The sequence below is a fragment of the Pan troglodytes genome, chromosome 1, assembly GCF_028858775.2.
Source record: "Pan troglodytes isolate AG18354 chromosome 1, NHGRI_mPanTro3-v2.0_pri, whole genome shotgun sequence".
Classification (NCBI taxonomy): Eukaryota; Metazoa; Chordata; class Mammalia; order Primates; family Hominidae; genus Pan; species Pan troglodytes.
In genome coordinates, this window is record NC_072398.2 from 110,706,840 (window position 1) to 110,729,914 (window position 23,075).

At 38.1% G+C, this 23,075-nt stretch overlaps 1 protein-coding gene across 3 annotated transcripts in view; it reads left to right on the forward strand.

The window, feature by feature from the left end:
* Positions 1–23,075, forward strand: part of MAGI3 (membrane associated guanylate kinase, WW and PDZ domain containing 3) — a 293,182-nt gene that overhangs the window by 78,883 nt on the left and 191,224 nt on the right. The gene's annotated exons all lie outside the window — the stretch shown is intronic.

Genomic DNA, 23,075 nt, shown 5'->3' on the forward strand with positions numbered 1-23,075 from the left:
ATCTTGTTTCTTTATCTGTTCAGCCAGTCTTTGCCTTTTAATTGGAGAATTGAGTTCATTTACATTCAGTGTTATTATTAATATATAGTGACTTAGTACTACCATTTTGTTGCTTGTTTTGTAATTCCTCTCTTCCTTTTTTACTGTCTTCCTTTGTGGTTATTTTCTTTGGTAGAATGTTTTAATTCATTGCTTTTTATTTTTGGTGAGTCTATTACAGGTTTTTTGCATTGTGGTCACCATGAGGCTTACACAAAACATCTTATAACAAGGTATTTTAAAGAGATGACAACTTATCTTAGATCACAAAGAACTGAAGTTTTAATTTTATTTAATATAAGTTAAATGTAAGTAGCCACACGTGATGAGTGGATACTGTATTGGACAGGACAGCTCACCGCTTTTGTCATGTGCCAGTAGGTGAAGAAGGGAAGAATTGGGTAGATCAGAGTTTTTCCGGTAGCATCTGCATTGAGATATGCCATAAGTGTAAAACACATGCTGAATTTCAAAGATATAAAAAAGAATGAATTTGTCGTCAATAATTTTAATTATTGATTACCCATTGCAATTATGTAATATGAATATATTTGGTTAAATAAATTATTAAAATAATTTCACCTATTTTATTTTACATTTATGTAACCACTAGAAAATTTAAAATTCTACATGTGGCTCACATTTGTAGATCTCATATTTCTATAGGACAGTGCTATTCTGACAGTGAGCTCCTCATGGGGAAGGACCCTTTTCATTTTAATCTTGACTATTACTGTGTCTTTAATATAGTAGATACTTAATAGTTGTTGAATGAATAACATAGTCTCTAGAAATTGTGACCAGAAGCCTTTTGAAGAATTGAGGCTTTGAATTAAAGCATATATATGATAGATACATACATAAACACACTTGCACATACAGGAAGAAACCTACATCTAGGAATACAAGAGTAATAGCACTTGTTTTGAGCCAAATTCTATTAATAATTGAAGAATTAAGTTCTCATAACAGCATCTGTAAGCAAAATTCTATTAATATTCCTCATTTACAGGAAACAGAGACAGGGACATTAAGTAACAAAATGACACAGAAATATTAAGTGATAGAAATAATTTGAATTCAGGCAGTCTGGCTGTGTAGTTTGTACCTTTAACCAGTATGCTAAAGAAATGTCATGTAATTTTGGTCATCCATAATTATCACTTTCAAAATTGTGAAAGGAGGTGTATGAATGAATCCTGGGCAGTTTTGGACTTGGGGGACTTTTTGATGCCTCTTTTGCTTTCCTGGAATGAAGAAAGTTTACTTAGGCCTTACAATCTGCTTTTAATTGCTTTAAGATTTATTAAAGTTCAGCAAGCAAAGTCTTTTTTTTTTTTCTGTTCGGCATCAGCTTTTATGTTTATACTTCCAGTAATATTTTTTTCAGCTCTGGGAAAAGGATAAAGAAAGTGTTGCCACTGGTAGTGTATGAGTGAAAAATTATCATTTGACTTTTGGGAAAATGAAATGGTTATTTATATAGTGGTCCCAAGAATCAACTTATCTCATGTTATTAATAGGAGAGATTTCTGCTTGGTAATAGATTTATAATACTTTACTTTTGGGGATGAAGCAAAAAGGCAAGAATATAAGTTTATTTCCCTTCAGCTTTCTGTTAACATTTCCCACAGAAAGTTTTATTTCATATCTAATTGTAAATCCAGTATGTTATTATTCTGAATAAATCTTTTATAAATAAATAGTTATAAAACAGGAGGGTATAAGGTTCAAAGGAAAAGATGTATTCCTTTTCATTTTTAACATGCTGCCACAATTTCCCATATATGCTAAGTTTATCTGTTTTTTCTGTTTACGTGATTCTTTTCAGTAGTGGCATACCTTTTGCTAATTCACACACATTTGTAAGGGTATTCAGGAAAACTTAGCTTAAAAACTATGCCATCAAAAGATTGGAGATGGATTCTAGGTAGAAAAACGAATTTATTTGTAGGCATTATCATGTTGCATGCAGAAAATAGTCTCTTTTTTTTTCTCTCTTGCTTGCTCAGTCTGAGCTGACAGGCAGTTCTGAATATTGGGCAGCTCTGTTTCACACTGCCATCCAGGGACCTTGTTTTGTTTCTTCTCTCTTGTTCTACCATTCCCTAAGGTGTTGCATGTCTGCAGAGATGAGTCTGAATTGCCACCACCACCACATTCGCATTCTAGTTTGTGGGAAAAGGGGAAAAAAACAAGTGGAAAGCAAGCAGCTTTAGAAAAAGTATGAAGTTTAGAAAACTTCACAGTTACACACAACACTTCATGCTATAACCTATTGAGCAGAACTTAATCACATGGACACATCTATCTGCAAATGTGGCCATCACCTCACATGGTAACTATATTAAAAAAAAATTGAGAACATTTAAGATCTACTCACTTAGCAAATTTTAAGTTTACAATGCAGAATTATTAACTATGGTCACCATGCTGTCCATTAGATTTCTATAATTTATTCATTGTATAACTGAAACTTAGAATCCTGTAAACAACATCTCCCCATTTCCCCATCCCCTGATCTCACTCAGTCCCTTACAGCCACCATTCTACTCTCTGCTTCTGAGTTTGAAAATATTCCATATATAAGTGAGATGGAGTATTTGTATTTCTATGCTAGGCTTATTTCACTGAGTATAATACCCTCTAGGTTCATTCATGTTGTTTCAAATGACAGGAATTTCTTCTTTTTAAAAGCCAAATAATAATCCATAGTATATAGCCTTTTAGTTTGATGCAAAGCTATTTGTTCATTTTTGCTTTTGTTGTGTGTGCTTTGAGCATCATATCCAAAAAACTCATTGCCCAGACCAATGTAAAAAAGCTTTTCCCTGTGTTTTCTTCTGGTAATCTTACAGGTCTTACATTTACGTCTTTAGTCCATTTGAGTTGGTTTTTGTTTATGGTCTGAAATGAGGGTCTAATACTACAGACCAAATGGACCTACCAGATATATAAATAACATTCCAGCTGACAGCAGAAAATACATTCTTTTGAAGAGCACATGGAACATTTTCCAGGAGGGATCATGTGTTAGGGCACAAAACAAGTTTTAACAAATTCAAGAAGATTGAAATCATATCAAATATTTTCAGCCACAATGGTATGAACCTAGAATCACTAACAGGAAGAAAATTGAAAAACTCACAAATATGTGGAAATTAAACAACATACTCCTGAACAACCAGTGGGTCAATGGAGAAATCAAAATGAAAATTTTTAAAAATTGTAAAGAAAAATGGAAACACAACATACCAAAACTTAAGGGATGCAGCAGAAGCCTTTCTAAAAGGGAAGTTCATAGCAGTAAACACCTACATCAAAAAAGACTACAGGAAGACCTGCTTGAGGCTGTTTTACAGTTACCATTTTTTTTTACAAGGAGAAGGAGTACACTCTAAAAACAATGATAAAAGTATAATATAGTAGATACATAAACCAGTAACATAGTTTTTATTATCATTATCAAGTATTATTTACTGAATATAATTGTATGTGCTATACTTTTATATGACTGGCAATACATTAGGTTTTTTTTATACCAGCATCACCACAAACACCTTAGTAATGTATTACAATGTCTACAACATCATTAGGCTATAGGAATTCTTCAGCTCCATTATAATCTTATGGGACCACTGTTGTATATGTAGTCTGTTGTTGACTAAAACATTATTATGCAGTTCATGACTGTATTGCATTGCTGTTTCTCCTTTCACTTCTGTTAATACGTGCTTTGTTTATTAATATTTAGATGTTGTGGTCCATATGTTGGGTGCATATATTTTTACAGTTGTTATATCCTTTTGATGAATTGACTCCTTTATTATTACATAATGACCTTTGTCTCTTGTGATAGTTTTTGACTGAAAGTCTATTTTGTCTGACGTAAGAATAGCTACCTCTGTTCTCTTTTAGTTACCATTTGCTTGGAGTATCTTTTCCCATTTCTTCACTTTCAGCCTGTATGTGTGCTTAAAGCTAAAGTTCCTTGTAGGCAGCATATAGATAGATCTTGTTTTTTTTTTTTTTTTTTTTTTTTTGAGACAGAGTCTCGCTCTGTCACCCAGGCTGGAGTGCAGTGGTGCGATCTCGGCTCACTGCAAGCTCCACCTCCCGGGTTCACGCCATTCTCCCACCTCAGCCTCCCAAGTAGCTGGGACTACAGGCACCTGCCACCACGCCCGGCTAATTTTTTGTATTTTTAGTAGAGACAGGGTTTCACCGTGTTAGCCAGGATGGAGATCTTGTTTTTTTAAGCCTTCAACCATTCTGTCTTTTAGTTGGAGAATTTAATCCCTTTACATTTAAAATAATTATTGATAGGTAAGTACTTACCATTGCTGTTTTGTTAATTTTTTTCTGAATGTTTTGTAGTTTGTTTCCTCCTCTCTTTCTACCTTCCTTTGGAATTTGATAGTTTTTTTTAATAATGATATGCTCTGATTCCTTCTTCTTTATGTTATTGTGTATCTACTACAGGTGTGTGTGTGTGTATGTGTGTGTGTGTATTTACCATGAGGCTTACTGATATTGTGTATCTACTACAGTTGTGTGTGTGTGTATGTGTGTGTGTGTATTTACCATGAGGCTTACTGAATACATCTTATAACAGTCTATTTTAAACTGATAACAACTTGACTTCAAATACCTACAAAAACTTTACACTTTAACTTTTCCTCCCACCACATTTTATGTAATTGATGTCACAGTTTACATCTTTTGTATTGTATATCCATTAACAAATTATTATAGCTAAGTTGTTTTAATACATTTTAAACTTTTATAGTAGAGTTGAAAGCGATTTACACACCACTATTACGGTATTAGCATATTCTGAATTTGAATTTATAGTAACTTTTTAAAATTCATGTATTTTCATGTTGTCAATTAGCATTCTTTCATTTTAAGTTGAAGAACTCACTTTAGCATTTCTTGTAAGGCAGGTTCAGTGATTACAAACTCCCTCAGCTTTTGTTTTTCTAGGAAAGTCTTTATCTCTCCTTTATTTCTGAAGGACACCTTTGCTAGGTATAGTATTCTTGGTTGACACATTTTTTTTTTCTTCCAGTACTTTATTTATTTTTTTATTATACTTTAAGTTCTAGGGTACATGTGCACAACGTGCAGGTTTGATACATAGGTATACATGTGCCATGTTGGTTTGCTGCACCGATCAACTAACTCATCATTTACATTAGGTATTTCTCCTAATGCTATCCCACCCCCTGACAGGCCCCAGTTTGTGATGTTCTCTGCCCTGTGTCCAAGTGATCTCATTGTTCAATTCCCACCTATGAGTGAGAACATGCAGTGTTTGGTTTTCTGTCCTTGTGATAGTTTGCTGAGAATGATGGTTTCCAGCTTCCTCCATGTCCCTGCAAAGGACATGAACTCATCCTTTTTTATGACTGCATGGTATTCCATGGTGTATATGTGCCACATTTTCTTGATCCAGTCTATCATCGATGGACATTTGGGTTGGTTCCAAGTCTTTGCTATTGTGAATAGTACTGCAATAAACATACGTGTGCATGTGTCTTTATAGCAGCATGATTTATAATCCTTTGGGTATATACCCAGTAATGGGATGGCTGAGTCAAATGGTAATTCTAGTTCTAGATCCTTGAGGAATCGCCATACTGTCTTCCACAATGGTTGAACTAATTTACATTCCCACTTACAGTATAAAAGCATTCGTATTTCTTCACATCCTCTCCACCATCTGTTGTTTCCTGAATTTTTAATGATTGCCATTCTAACTGGTGTGAGATGGTATCTCACTGTGATTTTGATTTGCATTTCTCTGATGACCAGTGATGATGAGCATTTTTTCATGTGTCTGTTGGGTGCATAGATGTGTTCTTTTGAGACGTGTCTGTTCATATCCTTTGCCCACTTTTTGATGGGGTTGTTTGTTTTTTTCTTGTAAATTTGTTTGAGTTCATTGTAGATTCTGGATATTAGCCATTTGTCAGATGGGTAGATCGCAAAAATTTTCTCCCATTCTGTAGGTTGCCTGTTCACTCCGATGGTAGTTTCTTTTGCCCCGCAGAAGCTCTTTAGTTTAATTAGATCCCATTTGTCTATTTTGGCTTTTGTTGCCATTGCTTTTGATGTTTTAATCATGAAGTCCTTACCCATGCTTATGTTATGAATGGTATTGCCTAGGTTTTCTTCTAGGGTTTTTATGGTTTTAGGTCTAACATTTAAGTCTTTAATCCATCTTGAATTAATTTTTGTATAAGGTGTAAGGAAGGGATCCAGTTTCAGCTTTCTGTATATGGCTAGCCAGTTTTCCCAGCACCATTTATTACATAGGGAATCCTATCCCCATTTCTTGTTTTTGTCAGGTTTGTCAAAGATCTGATGGTTGCGGATGTGTGGTGTTATTTCTGAGGGCTCTGTTCTGTTCCATTGGTCTATATATCTGTTTTGGTACCAGTACCATGCTGTTTTGGTTAAGTCAGGTAGCGTGATGCCTCCAGCTTTGTTCTTTTTGCTTAGGATTGTCTTGGTACTGTGGGCTCTTTTTTGGTTCCATATGAAGTTTAAAGTAGTTTTTTCCAATTCTGTGAAGAAATTCATTGGTAGCTTGATGGGGATGGCATTGAATCTATAAATTATTTGGGCAATATAGCCATTTTCACAATATTGATTCTTCCTATCTATGAGCATGGAATATTCTTCCATTTGTTTGTGTCCTCTTTTATTTCCTTGAGCAGTGGTTTGTAGTTCTCCTTGAAGAGGTCCTTCACATCCCTTGTAAGTTGGATTCCTAGGTATTTTATTCTCTTTGTAGCAATTGTGAATGGGAGTTCACTCGTGATTTGGCTCTGTTTGTCTGTTAATGATGTATAGGAATGCTTGTGATTTTTGCACATTGATTTTGTATCCTGAGACTTTGCTGAAGTTGCTTATCAGCTTAAGAAGATTTTGGGTTGAGACAGTGGGGTTTTCTAAATATATAATCATGTCATCTGCAAAGAGGGACAATTTAACTTCCTCATTTCCTAACTGAATACCCTTTATTTCTTTCTCTTGCCTGATTGCCCCAGCCAGAACTTCCAACACTGTGTCGAATAGGAGTGGTGAGAGAGGGCATCCCTGTCTTGTGCCAGTTTTCAAAGGGAACACTTCCAGTTTTTCCCCATTCAGTATGATATTGGTTGTGGGTTTGTTATAAATAGATCTTATTATTTTGAGATACATTCCATGAATACCTGATTTATTGAGAGTTTTTAGCATGAAGGGCTGTTGAATTTTGTCGAAGGCCTTTTCTTCATCTATTGAGATAATCATCTGGTTTTGTCGTTGGTTCTGTTTATGTGATGGATTACGTTTATTGATTAGCGTATATTGAACCAGCCTTGAATCCCAGGGATGAAGCTTACTTGATCGTTGTGGATAAGCTTTTTGATGTGCTGCTGGATTCAGTTTGTCAGTATTTTATTGAGGATTTTCGCATCAATGTTCATCAGGGATATTGGTCTAAAATTCTCTTTTTTTGTTGTGTCTCTGCCAGGCTTTGGTATTAGGATCATGCTGGCCTCATAAAACGAGTTAGGGAGGATTTGCTCTTTTTCTATTGATTGGAATAGTTTCAGAAGGAATGGTAGCAGCTCCTCTTTGTACCTCTGGTAGAATTCGGCTGTGAATCCCTCTGATCCTGGACTTTTTTTGGTTGGTAGGCTATTAATTTTTGCCTCAATTTCAGAGTCTGTTATTGGTCTATTCAGAGATTCACCTTCTTCCTGGTTTAGTCTTGGAAGGGTTTATGTGTCCAGGAATTTATCCATTTCTTCTAGATTTTCTAGTTTATTTGCGTAGAGGTGTTTGTAGTATTCTCTGATGGTAGTTTGTATTTCTGTGGGATCGGTGGTGATATCCCCTTTATCACTTTTTATTGCATCTATTTGATTATTTTTTTCTTTATTAGTCTTGCTAGCAGTCTATCAATTTTGTTGATCTTTTCAAAAAACCAGCTTCTAGATTCATTGATTTTTTTGAAGGGTTTTTTGTGTCTCCATCTCTTTCACTTCTGCTCTGATCTTAGTTATTTCTTGCCTTCTGCTAGCTTTTCAATATGTTTGCTCTTGCTTCTCTAGTTCTTTTAATTGTGATGTTAGGGTGTCAATTTTAGATCTTTCCTGCTTTCTCTTGCGGGCATTTTGTGCTATAAATTTCCCTCTACACACTGCTTTAAATGTGTCCCAGAGATTCTGGTAAGTTGTATCTTTTTTCTCATTGGTTTCAAAGAACATCTTTCTTTCTGCCTTCATTTTGTTATTTACCCAGTAGTCATTCAGGAGCAAGTTGTTCAGTTTCCATGAAGTTGTGCAGTTTTGAGTGAGTTTCTTAATCCTGAGTTCAAATTTGATTTCGCTGTGGTTTGAGAGACAGTTTGTTGTGATTTCTGTTCTTTTACATTTGCTGAGGAGAGCTTTACTTCCAATTATGTGGTCAGTTTTAGAATAAGTGTGATGTGGTGCTAACAAGAATGTATACTCTGTTGATTTGGGATGGAGAGCTCTGTAGATGTCTATTAGGTCTGTTTGTTGCAGAGCTGAGTTCAGGTCCTCGATATCCTTGTTAACCTTCTGTCTCATTGATCTCTCTAATATTGACAGTGGGGTGTTAAAGTCTCCCATTATTATTGTGTGGGAGTCTAAGTCTCTTTGTAGGTCTCTTAAGGACTTGCTTTATGAATCCTGGTTCTCCTGGATTGGGTCCATATGTATTTAGGATAGTTAGCTCTTCTTGTTGAATTGATCCCTTTACCATTATGTAATGGCCTTCTTTGTGTCTTTTGATCTTTGCTGGTTTAAAGTCTGTTATATCAGAGACTAGGATTGCACCCCTGCTTTTTTTTTTTTGCTTTCCATTTGCTTGATAGATCTTCCTCCATCCCTTTATTTTGAGCCCGTGTGCGTCTTTGCACATGAGATGAGTCTCCTGAATACAGAACACTGATGGGTCTTGACTCTTTATCAAATTTGCCATTCTGTGTCTTTTAATTGGGGCATTTAGCCCATTTATATTTAAGGTTAATATTGTTATGTGTGAATTTGATCCTGTCATTACGATGTACGCTGGTTTTTTTGCCTGTTAATTGATGCAGTTTCTTTATAGCATCGATGGTCTTTACAATTTGGCCTGTTTTTGCAGTGGCTGGTAGTGGTTGTTTCTTTCCATGTTTAGTGCTTCCTTCAGGAGCTCTTGTAAGGCAGGCCTGGTGGTGACAAAATCTCTCAGCATTTGCTTGTCTGTATAGGATTTTATTTCTCCTTCACTTATGAAGCTTATTTTGGCTGGATATGAAATTCTGGGTTGAAAATTCTTTTCTTTAAGAATGTTGAATATCGGCCCCCACTGTCTTTTGGCTTGTAGGGTTTCTGCTGAGAGATCTGCTGTTAGTCTGATGGGCTTCCCTTTGTGGGTAACTCGACCTTTCTCTCTGGCTGCCCTTAACACTTTTTCCTTCATTTCAACCTTGATGCATCTGACAATTATGTGTCTTGGGGTTGCACTTCTTGAGGAGTATCTTTGTGGCGTTCTCTGTATTTCCTGAATTTGAATGTTGGCCTGCCTTGCTATGTTGGGGAAGTTCTCCTGGATAATATCCTGAAGAGTGTTTGCCAACTTAGTTCCATTCTCCCCATCACTTTCAGGTACACCAGTCAAATGTAGATTTGGTCTTTTCACATAGTCCCATATTTCTTGGAGGCTTTGTTCATTTCTTTTTACTCTTTTTTCTCTAACTTTGTTTTCTTGCTTTATTTCATTAATTTGACCTTCAATCACTGATACCCTTTATTCCACTTGATTGAATTAGCTGTTGCAGCTTGTGCAGGCGTCACGAAGTTCTCGTGCCATGGTTTTCAGCTCCATCAGGTCATTTAAGGTCTTCTCTACACTGTTTATTCTAGTTAGCCATTCATCTAATATTTTTTCAAGGTTTTTAGCTTCCTCGCGATGGGTTCGAACATCCTCCTTTAGCTTGGAGAAGTTTGTTATTACCGACCTTCTGAAGCCTACTTTTGTCAACTTGTCAAAATCATTCCCTGTCCAGCTTTGTTCAGTTGCTGGTGAGGAGCTGCAAACCTTTGGAGGAGTTGAGGTGCTCTGATTTTTAGAATTTTCAGCTTTTCCACTCTGGTTTCTCCTCATTTTTGTGGTTTTATCTACCTTTAGTCTTTGATGTTGGTGACCTACAGATGGGGTTTTGGTGTAGATGACCTTTTTGTTGACGTTGATGCTATTCCTTTCTGTTAGTTTTCCAACTAACAGTCAGTTCCCTCAGCTGCAGGTCTGTTGGAGTTTGCTGGAATTCCACTCTAGACCCTGTTTGCCTGGGTATGACCAGCGGAGGCTGTAGAACAGCAAATATTGCACAACAGCTAATATTGCTGCCTGATCCTTCCTCTGGAAGCTTCGTCCCAGAGGGTCAGCTGTCTATATGAGGTGGCTGTCGGCCCCTACTGGGAGGTGTCTCCCAGTTAGGCTACGCAGGGATCAGGGACCCACTTGAGGAGGCAGTCTGTCTGTTCTCAGAGCTCAAATGCTGTGCTGGGAGAACCACTGCTCTCTTCAGAGCTGTCAGACAGGGACATTTAAGTCTGCAGAAGTTTTCTGCTGCCTTTTATTCAGCTATGCCCTGCTCACAGAGGTGGAGTCTAGAGGCAGTAGGCCTTGTTGAGCTGCGGTGGGCTTCACCTAGTTCAAGCTTCCCCAAGCCGCTTTGTTTACCTACTCAAGCCTCAGCAATGGCAGACGCCCCTCCCCCAGCCAGGCTGCAGTCTCTCAGATCAATCTCAGACTGCTGTGCTAGCAGTGAGCAAGGCTCTGTGGGCGTGGGAGCTGCCGAGCCAGGCATGGGAGAGAATCACCTTGTCTGCCGGTTGCTAAGACCTTGGGAAAAGCACAGTATTTGGGCGGGAGTGTCCTGTTTTTCCAGGTAGTCTGTCATGGCTTCCCTTGGCTAGGAAAGGGAAATCCCCTGATCCCTTGCGCTTCCCAGGTGAGGTGATGTCTCGCCCTCCTTTGGCTCACTCTCCATGGGCTGCACCCACTGTTCCACCAGTCCCAGTGGGATGAACCACGTACCTCAGTTGGAAATGCAGAAATCACCCGTCTTCTGCGTTGATCACGTTGGGAGCTGCAGACCAGAGCTGTTCCTATTTGGCCATCTTGGAATGCCCCTCCCTTCCTCTTCTTCCTGTACTTTAAATATGTCATCTCATTCTCTCCTGGCATGCAAAGTTTCTGCTGAGAAATATACTCATGGTCTTAAAATCGTTCCCTTGTATGTGACTAGTCATTTGCTGCTTTCAAAATTCTCTCCTTGTCTTTGACGTTTGAGAATTTGATTAAAATATGTCTTGGTAAAGATCTCTTTATTATTAATCTATTTCAGGTTCTTTGGGCTTCATGGATTTGGATGTTCATTTTTTTCTTCCAGATTTGGGATGGTTTTCGTCATTATTTCTTTAAATAAACTTTATGCCCCTTTCTCTTTCTCTTTTATTTCTGTAATACATATATTGGTTCTTTTGATACTCCATAAGTGCCATAGACTATCTTCACTCTTTTTAACTCCCTTTGCTTTTTGTTCCTCTGACTGGGTAATTTTAAATGAACCATCTTACAGCTTGCTGGTTCTTCTTTCTGCTTGATCAAGTGTGCTGTCGAAAGCTCTCTATGGAATTTTTCAGTTCATTCATTGTATTCTTCAGTTCCAGAATTTCTGTTTGTTTCTTTTTTGTGGTTTCTATTTCTTTTTTGATTTTTTTTTATTTTGTTCATGCATTGTTTTCCTGACTTCATTTAATTTTCTATCTGGATTCTCTTGTAGCTCACTGAGCTTCATTAAGATGTTTGTTTTGAATTCCTTGTCAGGTAATTTGTAGATCTGTATTTCTTTAGGGTCATTTAGTGGTGCTTCATTTTGTGCCTTTGTGGTGTCATATTTCCCTGATGATTCATGATCTTTGTTGCCTTGCATTAGTATCTGCCCATTTGAAGAAGTAGGCACCTCTTCCAGTCTGCATTCCAGTTGCAGGGAATGCCCTGCAACAGTCAACTATTTTCAGATTCTGGTTAGGCCATTTTGCAGGGCCCATAGGGAGGGCTTGCCTAGTGCCTGGGTCTGTGGGGGCTGGCCTGGTGCTGGGGGGAGTTCTACAGTTAAGGGCTCTCTGGCCAAGTGCCTGGGTCCACAGGGGCAGGCCAGGAGCCTGGGGCCATGAGAGCTGGTGTGGCAGTGGAATGGCCCTGGAATCTGGGTCCACAGGGGTTGACCTGGATGTTAGCTCTGTAGGAGTGGACCTGGAGCCTGGGGCTATAGGCATTGACCTGGTGCTAAGGTCTGTGGTGAAGTCATGTGCTCACATTACTCTCCTTGCCCCATACAAAGGGTATTTCTCTTTCCACTGTGCTATGCAGGGTAGGAATGAATGATACAGGTAATGTGAAACTGTCCTTCTTACCGTCTTCAGTGTGCCTTCTTATTTCCATGCTTCACTGAGGTGCTATACTTTCTCACCTGGATTCCTCAGGTCTTGTGAAAGTTTTTTTTTGTGCGTGGATTGTTGTTCAAATTGATGTTTCTATGAGGGGACAAGGGCTGGAAACTCCTATTCTGCCATCTTACTGATGGCACTCTAGTGTGACTTTTGAATCCGCCAGTAGGAAACTTTTTATCATCCTAAGAAGCACAGATGTGTTTAGCTATTTTATTTGAATTTGGAAGGATAGTCAGAAGGACCTGGTCCACAAAAGCCAGAAGAAGGGACTTGATTCTCAATATACTACTATTTAATAAAGTCAGAATTGGAAAGCCTACAGATTCCTGTTTCATATTATCACTACCTCCATATTACTTATACTATGCATCTCTCTTCTTTCCTTTTCTAGAAGCATTCTTTTTAAAGGCTTGCTTTCTTTTTGTTTTGTTCCTAATTTTCCTAGTTTTCTTCAAAAATTTTCTGCCATTTAGTAATGCATATTGCTTTTCTAGAATTATGCATCTCAGCAAAGATTACGTGAGGATTCAGAAATACTTTCTAGCATGACTTCTATTTCTTTTATACCCCAAATCTTAGAAACCTAGTTAGGTCCGCCTTTGTAGTTCACTGTCTAAATCTATTTTCTTATATTTTGATTGTTCAGGTAAAGGTTTTATTCTAAAATAATGAACACTATACATTGACAGAAACAAATGGATGAATTTCACCAGAGTTACTACATTCAATTATGTTAGCTATCTAATTCACTATATATATAAAGCTTGTAGCTTTGAACTAATTAGGGTTGTAGATTTTTACCTTTGTTTTTTTTTCTTTTTTGAAAAAGAGAAGCAAGCTTCTGTCTTGATTTTTAATTCTTTAATTTAGTGCAACTGTAACTGGTGGCATGAATTTGTTATTACTATTGGCAAATTTCTAAATCTTGTAACCCAAATTGCTCATTCTATTTTTTTAAGATCAAAGCCAGTGTTTACCATGCAATCCCATAAACAACTGCATAATAAAGTTAATTCTATTTTTGTATTTGTTTTTAGTTGATGCTGTAACAAATCACCACACATTCAGTGACTTGAACAACACAAATTTCTTAAATTATGGTTCTGCATGTCAGAAGTCCAACATGGATCTCATGGGGCCAAAGTCAAGATGTCACAGGACTATATTCCTTTCTGGAGATATTAGGGGAAAACTCATTTCCCTGCTCAAGGTTTAGACAAGCTCTTTCTCATTTCTCTTTCATTCTCTCTTTTTTTTTCATCTCTTTCAATATGATTGTAATCCCATGAAACATAGTTCAGCATTCAGGAAGAAACAAACTTAAACTATGTAATAGTCATTAATTTATGTAATAAACTTAATATAAAATTAAATTTAAATATTTAAGATTATAAGTATAAGATAAAAACTGTGAGTTTTATCTAACTCACAGTATTCCAATTTTCTAATTATTTCTTTAATTGTGATACTCAGAAGACAGGAGAGAGAGACTTTACTGTTGATGGTGATGGTGATGGCTGTTATGATGTTGAACCTTTGAGGGTCTTAGTTTCCCTTTTATACACATGAAAGTCATCTGGTAGTCTTTTGATAGTTGTCTTAGTTATTAAGATATTTGAGAGTTTCCTATTTAATTCAGTTTGTTCAGCCTATTTTTTTTTTTTTTCATTGAGACAGGGTCTCACTCTATAACTCAGGCTGCCACAGCCTCAATCTGCCAGGCTCAAGTGATCCTTGATCCACCTCAGTCTCCTAAGTAGCTGGGACTACAGGTATGCATCACCACACCTGGCTAATTTTTTTATTTTTCATAGAGGCGAGGTCTCACTATGTTGCCCAGGCTGGTGTTGAACTCCTAAGCTCAAGCAATCCTCTTGCCTCAGCCTTCCAAAGTGCTGGGCCTGAAAGTGTGAGCCACTGCACCAGACCTCAGCCTACTTTTTTTTTTTTTTTTTTAACAACTGGAGATCTTATTTTCTGACTAAATCTAATAATTTTTTATGGAAAATGTAAGTATATTTGTGAATTGACAGTAGGGTTAAAGGCACGATGCCCTTTGGAATTGCTTTGTTAACATCAGAAGCAATATCTAAGATCCCCCCTTTTTTTTTTGAGACAGGATCTCTCTCTGTTGCCCAGGTTGAAATGCAGTGGCATGATCTTGGCTCACTGCAGCCTCAACCTCCTGGGCTAAAGCCATCCTCCCACCTCAGCCTCCTGAGTAGCTGGGACCACAGGCATGCACTACCATGCCCAACTAGTTTTTTGTGTATTTTGTAGAGATAGGGTTTTACCATATTGCCACTTTCTGTTTTCGAACTTCTGAGCTCAAGAGATCCACCCACTTTGGCCTCCCAAAATACTGGGATTACACATGTGAGCCAATGTACCCATGCAGATCCTTTTCTTACCTTTTAAAAGATTACTGGAAAATTTGAACATGCCTCAACATTTTAACATATGTGAATGCCATTTTGATATGAATGCAAACTGGTGCTGATATTTACATATGGGATCTATCCGTAGTAACTGACTTTTGATGCTCTTTCTTTTTAGAGGTTGCTGTGGACTGAATGTTTGTGTCTCCCCACAATCCCTATGTTGAAACATAATCCCTAATATGATGATATCTGGGGATTGAGGCTTTGGGAGGTAATCAGGTAATGAGGGTAAAGCCCTCATGATGGGCTTAGTGCCATTATAAAGAGAGACCCAAGAGAGTTTGATTTCTCTCTCTGTCCTCTGGCTTGTGAGGGCACAGCAGGAAGACAGCAAACCAGCAAGAGTCATCACCAAATGTGACCATGCTGGTACTGATTTTAAAGTTTCCATCCCCCGTAATTGTGAAAAATCAGTTTCTGTTTAAGCAACCCAACCTGTGGTATTCCGTTATAGTAGCCCAGACTAAGACAGAGATGTTTAAATTTTATTGTGCTATTAAATAAAAGTACCGGAGCCTCAAAGCTCTGTTGTTTAGATCTAAAAGATCTAAAGGTATGAAATAAATATTGTTGAGGCAGGATGAGGTGGTTTGGTTTTGTTTATTTTTCTCCAACTTTTATTGTGAAAAATTTCACACGTCGGAAGAGTTGCAAGAATAGAACAATACAGTACAATAGTACCAGTGTGTCTTAATTATTATTTTGCTGCAAAAGCACACTTGTACTTTTTCTCTCTAATGTGATTGTGTGTGTGTGTGTGTGTGTGTGTGTGTGTGTATGTGTTTATCTGTTTTCTTCCCTGACCCATTTGAGAGTGAGTTGCAGATATTTTACCTCCAAATATTTTAGCATGTATCCCATTTAGGAAGTTTAACATTGATACAATATTATGTATCATATCGTTCATATGCAAGTTTCTCCAGTTTTCAGATTTAGAAATAGCAAATGATTCTAAAAGGGCATAATTACTTTGAAAAATTGAAAATCACTTTGAAAAATCTGGAGTTTTAAAAATGATTTACCATATGGGAAACTGTGGCAAATTTTAAATGAATATCCTGAAGTATGATTCTAATCCAGATTGAATTCAAGCTGTGAATTTTTGTTTTATTTTCTAAATTTTTTATTTCAGTAGATTTTGGGGGGAATAGGTGGTGTTTGATTACATGAATAAGTTCTTTAGTGGTGATTTCTGAGATTTTAGTGCACCCATCACCCAAGCAGTGTATACTGTACCCAGTGTGTAGTCATTTATCCCTTGCCACCCCTCACCCTTTACCTCCAGTCCCCAAAGTTCAATATATCATTCTTACGCCTTTGTATCCTCATAGCTTAGCTCCCACATATGAGTGAGAACATACGATGTTTCGTTTTCCATTCCTGGGTTACTTCACTTAGAATAATAGTCTCCAGTTCCATCCAGGTTGTTGCAAATACCATTATTTCATTATTTTTTTATGGCTGAGCAGTGTTCTATGAGATATATCTATCTATCTATCTATCTATCTATCTACCTTTCTCCCTTCCCTTCCCTCCCCTCCCATCCCCTCCCATCCCCTCCCCTCCCCTCCCCTCCCCTCCCCTCTCCTCCCCTCCCCTCCCCTCCCCTCTCCTCTCCTCCCCTCCCTTCCCTTCCCTTCCACAGAGCCTCGTTCTCTCACCAGGCTGGAGTGCACCAGCGTGATCTTGTCTCCCTGCAACCTCTGTGTCCCGGGTTCAAGCAATTCTTTGGCCTCAGCCTCCCAGGTAGCTGGGACTACAGGTGTGCGCCACCATGCCCAGCTAATTTTTTTTGGTTTTGTATTTTTAGTAGAGATGGGGTTTCACCATGTTGGCCAGGGTGGTCTTGATCTCTTGACCTTGTGATCTGCCGGCTTTGGCCTCCCAAAGTGCTGGGATTACAGGTGTGAACCACCACGCCTAACCCATATATACCATATTTTCTTTATCCACTCATTGTGATGGACATTTGGGCTGGTTCTATATTTCTGCAACTGCAAGTTGTGCTGCTATAAACATGCATGTGCAAGTATCTTTTTCTTATAATGACTTCTTTTCCTCTGGATAGATACCTAGTAGTGGGATTGCTGGATCAAATGGTAGATCTACTTTTAGTTCTTTAAGGAATCTTCACACTCGTTTCCATAGTGATTGTTTGCATTCCCACCAACAATGTAAAAGTGCTCCTTTTTCACTGTATCCATGCCAACATCTATTATTTTTTGATTTTTTTGATTATGGCCATTCTTTCAGGAATGAAGTGATGTCATGTTGTGGTTTTGATTTGCATTTCCCTGATGCTTAGTGATGTTGAACATTTTTCCATATGCTTGTTGGCCGTTTGTATATCTTCTTTTGAGAGTTATCTATTCATGTCCTTAGCCCACTTTTTTTGATGGAATTGTTTGCTTGGTTTTTTTTCTTGCTAATTTGTTTATTTGTAGATTCTGGATATTAGTCCTTTACCAGATGTATAAACTGTGAAGACTTTCTCTCACTCTGTGGGTTGTCAATTAACTCTGCTGATTATTTCTTTTGCTTCGCAGAAGCTTTATAGTTTGATTAAGTTTCATCTACTTATCTTTGTTTTTGTCGCATTTGCTTTCGGTTTCTTAGTCATGAAGTCTTTGCTTAAGCCAATGTCTAGAAGGGTTTTTCCAATGTTATCTTCTAGAATCTTTATGATTTCAGGTTTTAGATTTAAGTGTTTGATCCATCTTGAGTTGATTTCTGTATAAGGTGAGAGATGAGTATTCAGTTTCATTTTTCTACATCTGACTTGCCAATTACCCCAGCACTGTTTGTTGAATAGGGTGTCTTTTCCCTACTGTGTGTTTTTGTTTGCTTTGTCAAAGATCAGTTGGCTTTAAATATTTGGCTTTATTTCTGGGTTCTCTATTCTGTTCCATTGGTCTTTGTGCCTATTTTTATACCAGTACCATGCTGTTTTAATGACTATGGCCTTATAGTGTAGTTTGAAGTCAGGTAATGTGATGCCTCCAGATTTGTTCTTTTTGCTTAGTCTTGCTTTGGCTATGCGGGCTCTTTTTTGGTTCCATATGAATTTTAGGATTGTTTTTTATAGTTCTGTGAAGAATGATGGTGGTATTTTGATACTGCATTGATATTGAGAATTGCAATTCCAGTTTGATATTGGGAATTGCATTGAATTTGTAGACTGCTTTTCTTTTGGCCGTATGGTCATTTTCACAATATTGATTCTACTCATCCATGAGCATGGGATGTGTTTCCATTTGTTTTTGTCATCTGTGATTTCCTTCAGCAGTGTTTTGTAGTTTTCCTTGTAGAGGTCTTTTACCTCCTTGGTTAGGTATATTCCTAAGTTTGTTTGTTTGTTTGTTTTGCAGCTATTGTGAAAGGGGTTGAGTTCTTGATTTGATTCTCCATCAAGCTGTGAACTTTCAATATTTTTTGGGCATAAAAACTATCTTTAAATGGTGTGAGGACTTACTATGTATATTTTGATGTTTTCTTATAGTTTATATACTTTCTTGTGAAGACAAAAATAGGGGGTCTTCAAAGTTTTTTTTTTTTTTTTTTTTTTTGAGACAGGGCCTTGCGATTTCACCCAATCTAGAGTGCAATGGCATGATCATAGCTCACTATAAACCTGACCTCCTGGGCTTGAGTGATCCTCCCATCCCAGCCTCCTGAGTGGCTAGGACTACAGTCATGTGCCACCACATGGCTTTATTTTTTATTTTTTTGTGGAGACAGGATCTTGCTATGTTGTGCCACCACATGGCTAATTTTTAATTTTTTGTGTGTGGCAACAGGGTCTTGCTATGTTGCCCAGGCTGGTTGCAAACTCTTGGCCTCAGGCAATCCTCCTGCCTTGACTTTCCAAAGTGCTAGGATTACAGGCATCAGCCACTGCCCCCAGCCTACAAAGTCTTGAGGTACGAATTAGGGGAAGGTTTCTTGTCAAGTTTTCTTTTAACTCTAAAATTCTATGGCTTTCAATAATTTAACAGATATTTAAACTATTAAATATGTAACATTGTATTGGGTGCTCTAGGAAATGTAGATAATCCTTGATCACCAAGAATTCAAGGGAATTAAGAAATTATATACAAATACATGCATGAAAGTAAACTGTATATGAAGAGTTGTAAGAAATATTTTAACAAAGTGCAGTGAAAATTCAGAGACAGAAGAAACTTGGCTGGGTGGTAAGAATAGAACAGATAAGCTTCATTGGATTGTAAGTACTTGTTAACAGAAATCCAGGGTCTCTACTATAATTTTCCTGTGTATACAATAATTTTAACTGGAATTAATTGTATTAATCCATTTATGCCAGAGGTTGCAAATTTTTTTGTGTGAAAAATCAGATCTTGGTGATAACCTTGAGCAGTAGGATAAAAATAACTCCCACAAGCTTAGTGTTCCAGTAATGGAACACTAGGCATAAATGTATTAATAAGCATGAGGTATGCATAATTCAATTAGATTAACCAAAAATAGGGGAATACTTGTGTTTGTGATATATTGCAAGTAAAAATTATTGAAATTTTTATTGAAAATAATACATTATAACAAATTTAAGTGTAGTAAAGTAGAAATTAAAAAGAAAAATGTCATCTATAGCCACCTCATTCATAGATAATACCTATTGACATCTCTGTTTTTTTTTTCATTTTTTCTATATTGTGTGCATGTTTATATTTGATGTTGCATTCTGCTTCAAATTAGTTGATAAAATAATTTTTTTTCACTTTAGTACCACACTTTTGCAAGCATTTTTATTGGCAGCATAATATTATATTGAGTAGTTGTGGCATGATTTACTAAAACATTTTTCTATTGTTTAACAAAATAATTAATTCTTTGTAGGAACAAGCAACTGTAGAAATGGTAAAGTTATGATAGAGAACAAACTTGTTCCAAGATCTCTTGGAAGGATCTTCCTTAATTTTTTATCCTGACAATTTAATACACCAAATATTTTACATGACTTTTTTCTTGCTTATTTTTTTACTACTATTTTAACTTACTGTTATTAAATTATTTATGCTTTTCATTACATCTAGTTTAGAAAATTTAGTGTTTCATTGACTATTTGGAAAGATTATTCTGTATATGCTCAGAGAAGTGGTAGAAGCATCAAGCCAGCTGATGTGGAGCCCAAAGGGTTTGGTGCAGGAACATCTGTATTGGTGCATGGCCAGGGACAGCCATCCCCATAGGCTCAACTTGCTCCTATAGGAGTCTTTAGTGCTAGGGGAACTGTCAGTCCTCAATTCTGCAGAATGGTCTTGCCCATCAGATGAGGCAGGTCCAACCTGAGCACCCCTTGGTCTGCTGACCCCTCCCAGGCCCCATTCCTGCTTGCAGGGCAGCCTCAGGTGCCCTGGGGGGCCTGCATTATAGCTTCTGTACTGGTAGACCATGGGTGATCAGCGGAGAGTTTCAGCAGGGTGGTTTCTATGGGCATGAACCAGCCTGCATACTCCCTCCCTATGTTGCAGTTTCCCCTAACCCATGGCAACTCACTCAGCTGGCGTGTATCTGTGTGGGCGAGTTTTGCTTTCCTTCACCACACCAGTGTGAGGGAGTACAGTCCGACCCCCTCCACCCACCAACTGCCATTGCAGGCAGAACCTTGGCAGACACAGCCAGCCTTCTCCAACCAGCAGCCTGCCCTTGCACTAACACTGCTGTGGGAGTCAAACTAGGCACAGAGAACAGCAGATCCTCCCCAGCCCTGAGTGACAACTCCTGCTTGCAGGGCACAGAGAAGGCACCCAGACCTACACCTGCCAGTACCCCGCCCCTGAGCCAACACCATTTCTAGCATGACTGTGCACACAGTCACCAGCAGGGGCCCCCTGCGCCCTGCTCCAGCTGCATTCCCTTCACTACTCTGGTGAACACCCACACGGAGACGGGCATCCTGGCACCTACTAGCACTCTGCCACAGCTGCTGCTACCACTGCTGCTGGCACGTGCAAATGAGGATGGATCCTGCTGTCATTGCACTATGAAATGCTTTCATTCACACCACCTATCAGAGTGTAGTGACCAGCGGTCTGGGAACACCTTAGGCCCCCCCCGACCCCAGCACAGTGGATTTCTAACCTCGAGGAGCCAGAGAACAAAGAGCCAATGCAAGTCCGCCAGAGTTAGAGCACACAGTCCTGGAGTTGAGAGCTGAGCAGTAGCCCTCTAACACCTTCCAGAAATGAAGCCAGTCTGCTGAATTCACCTATACCACAGTCAAACTCTTATGGTCGTCAAATAGGATAAAAGGAAAAAACAAACACCCAAAGGTCAGCAACCTCAAAGATTGAAGGAGGATAAGCCCACAAAGATGAGAAAGAATCAGCACAAGAACCCTGACAACTCAAAAAGCCAGATGGTCACATCTCCGTTCCAGCAAGGATTCTGAACCAGGCTAAGATGGTTGAAATCACAGAAATAAGATTCAGAATGTGGATAGGAACAAAGCTCATTGAGATACATGAGTATGTTGAAACCCAATCCAAGGAAGCTAAAAATCAGGATAAAACAATGCAGAAGCTGATAGACAAAATAGCTAGTATAGAAAAGAAGCTTACAACCCAACAGAGCTGAAAAACACACTACAAGAATTTCATAATGCAATTGCAGCCATTAGTAGCAGAATAGACCAAGCAGAGGAAGGAATCTCAGAGCTAGAAGACTGGCTTTCTGAAATAAGACAGATAAGAATAGAGGCAAAAGAATGAAAAGGAAGGAACAAAACCTCCAAGAAATATGGAATTATGTAAAGAGACCAAATTTATGACTCATTGGTGTTCCTGAAAGAGATGGGGAGAATGGAACCAACTTGGAAAACATATTTCAGGATATCATCCATGAGAACTTCCCCAACCTACCTAGAGAGGACAACATTCAAATTCAAGGATTGCAGAGAACCCAAGTAAAATACTTCACAAAGAAGATCATCCCCAAGATACATACTCATCAGATTCTCCAAGGTCAAAATGAATGAAAAAAATGTTAAAAGAAGCTAGAGAGAAAGGTCAGGTCACCTACAAAGGGAAGCCCATCAGACTAACAGACCCCTCAGCAGAAACCTTATAAGCCAGAAGAGATTGGATGCCAATGTTCAACATTCTTAAAAGAAATCCCAACCCAGAATTTCATATACAGCCAAACTAAGCTTCATAAGTGAAAGAGAAATAAGATCCTTTTCAGACAAGCAAATGCTGAGAGAATTCATTACTACCAGACCTGCCTTACAAGAGCCCCTGAAAGAATCACTAAATATGGAAAGGAAAGACTGTTACCAGCCACTACAAAACACACTGAAGTACACAGACCAGTGACATTGTAAGGCAACTACATAACAAGTCTGAAAAATAACCAGGGTCTGTGACAGTGTCGGGTCCAAACATACTAATACTAACCTTGAATGTAATGAGCTAAATGCCCCAATTAAAAGGCAGAGAGTGGCAAGCTGGATAAAGAATCAGACCCATTGGTATGCTGTCTTCAAGAGACCAGTCTCAGACGGAGTGACATACATAGGCTCAAAATAAAGGGATGGAGAAAAATCTATCAAGCAAATGGAAAACAGAAAAAAGCAGGGGTTGCAATCCTAGTTTCAGACACAACAGACTTTAAACCAACAAAGATGAGAAAGATCAGAAAAGACAAAGAAGGGCATTACATAATGATAAAGGGTTCAATTCAACAAGAAGTGCTATATCCTAAATATACGTATATACACCCAACACAGGAGCACTCAGATTCATAAAGCAAGTTCTTAGAGACCTTCAAAGACAGATTCCCACACAATAATAGTGGGAAAGTTTAATACCCCACTGACAATGTTAGATAATTGAGCCAGAAAATTAACAAAGATATTCAGGACCTGAACTCAGCACAGGATCAAATGGACCTGATCAACATCCACAGAACTCTCCACCCCCCAAAAACAGAATATACATTCTTATCATTGTCACATGGAACATACTCTAAAATTGATCACATAGGTGGAAGTAAAACACTCCTCAGTAAATGCAAAAGAACTGAAATCATAACAAACAATATCTTGGACCAC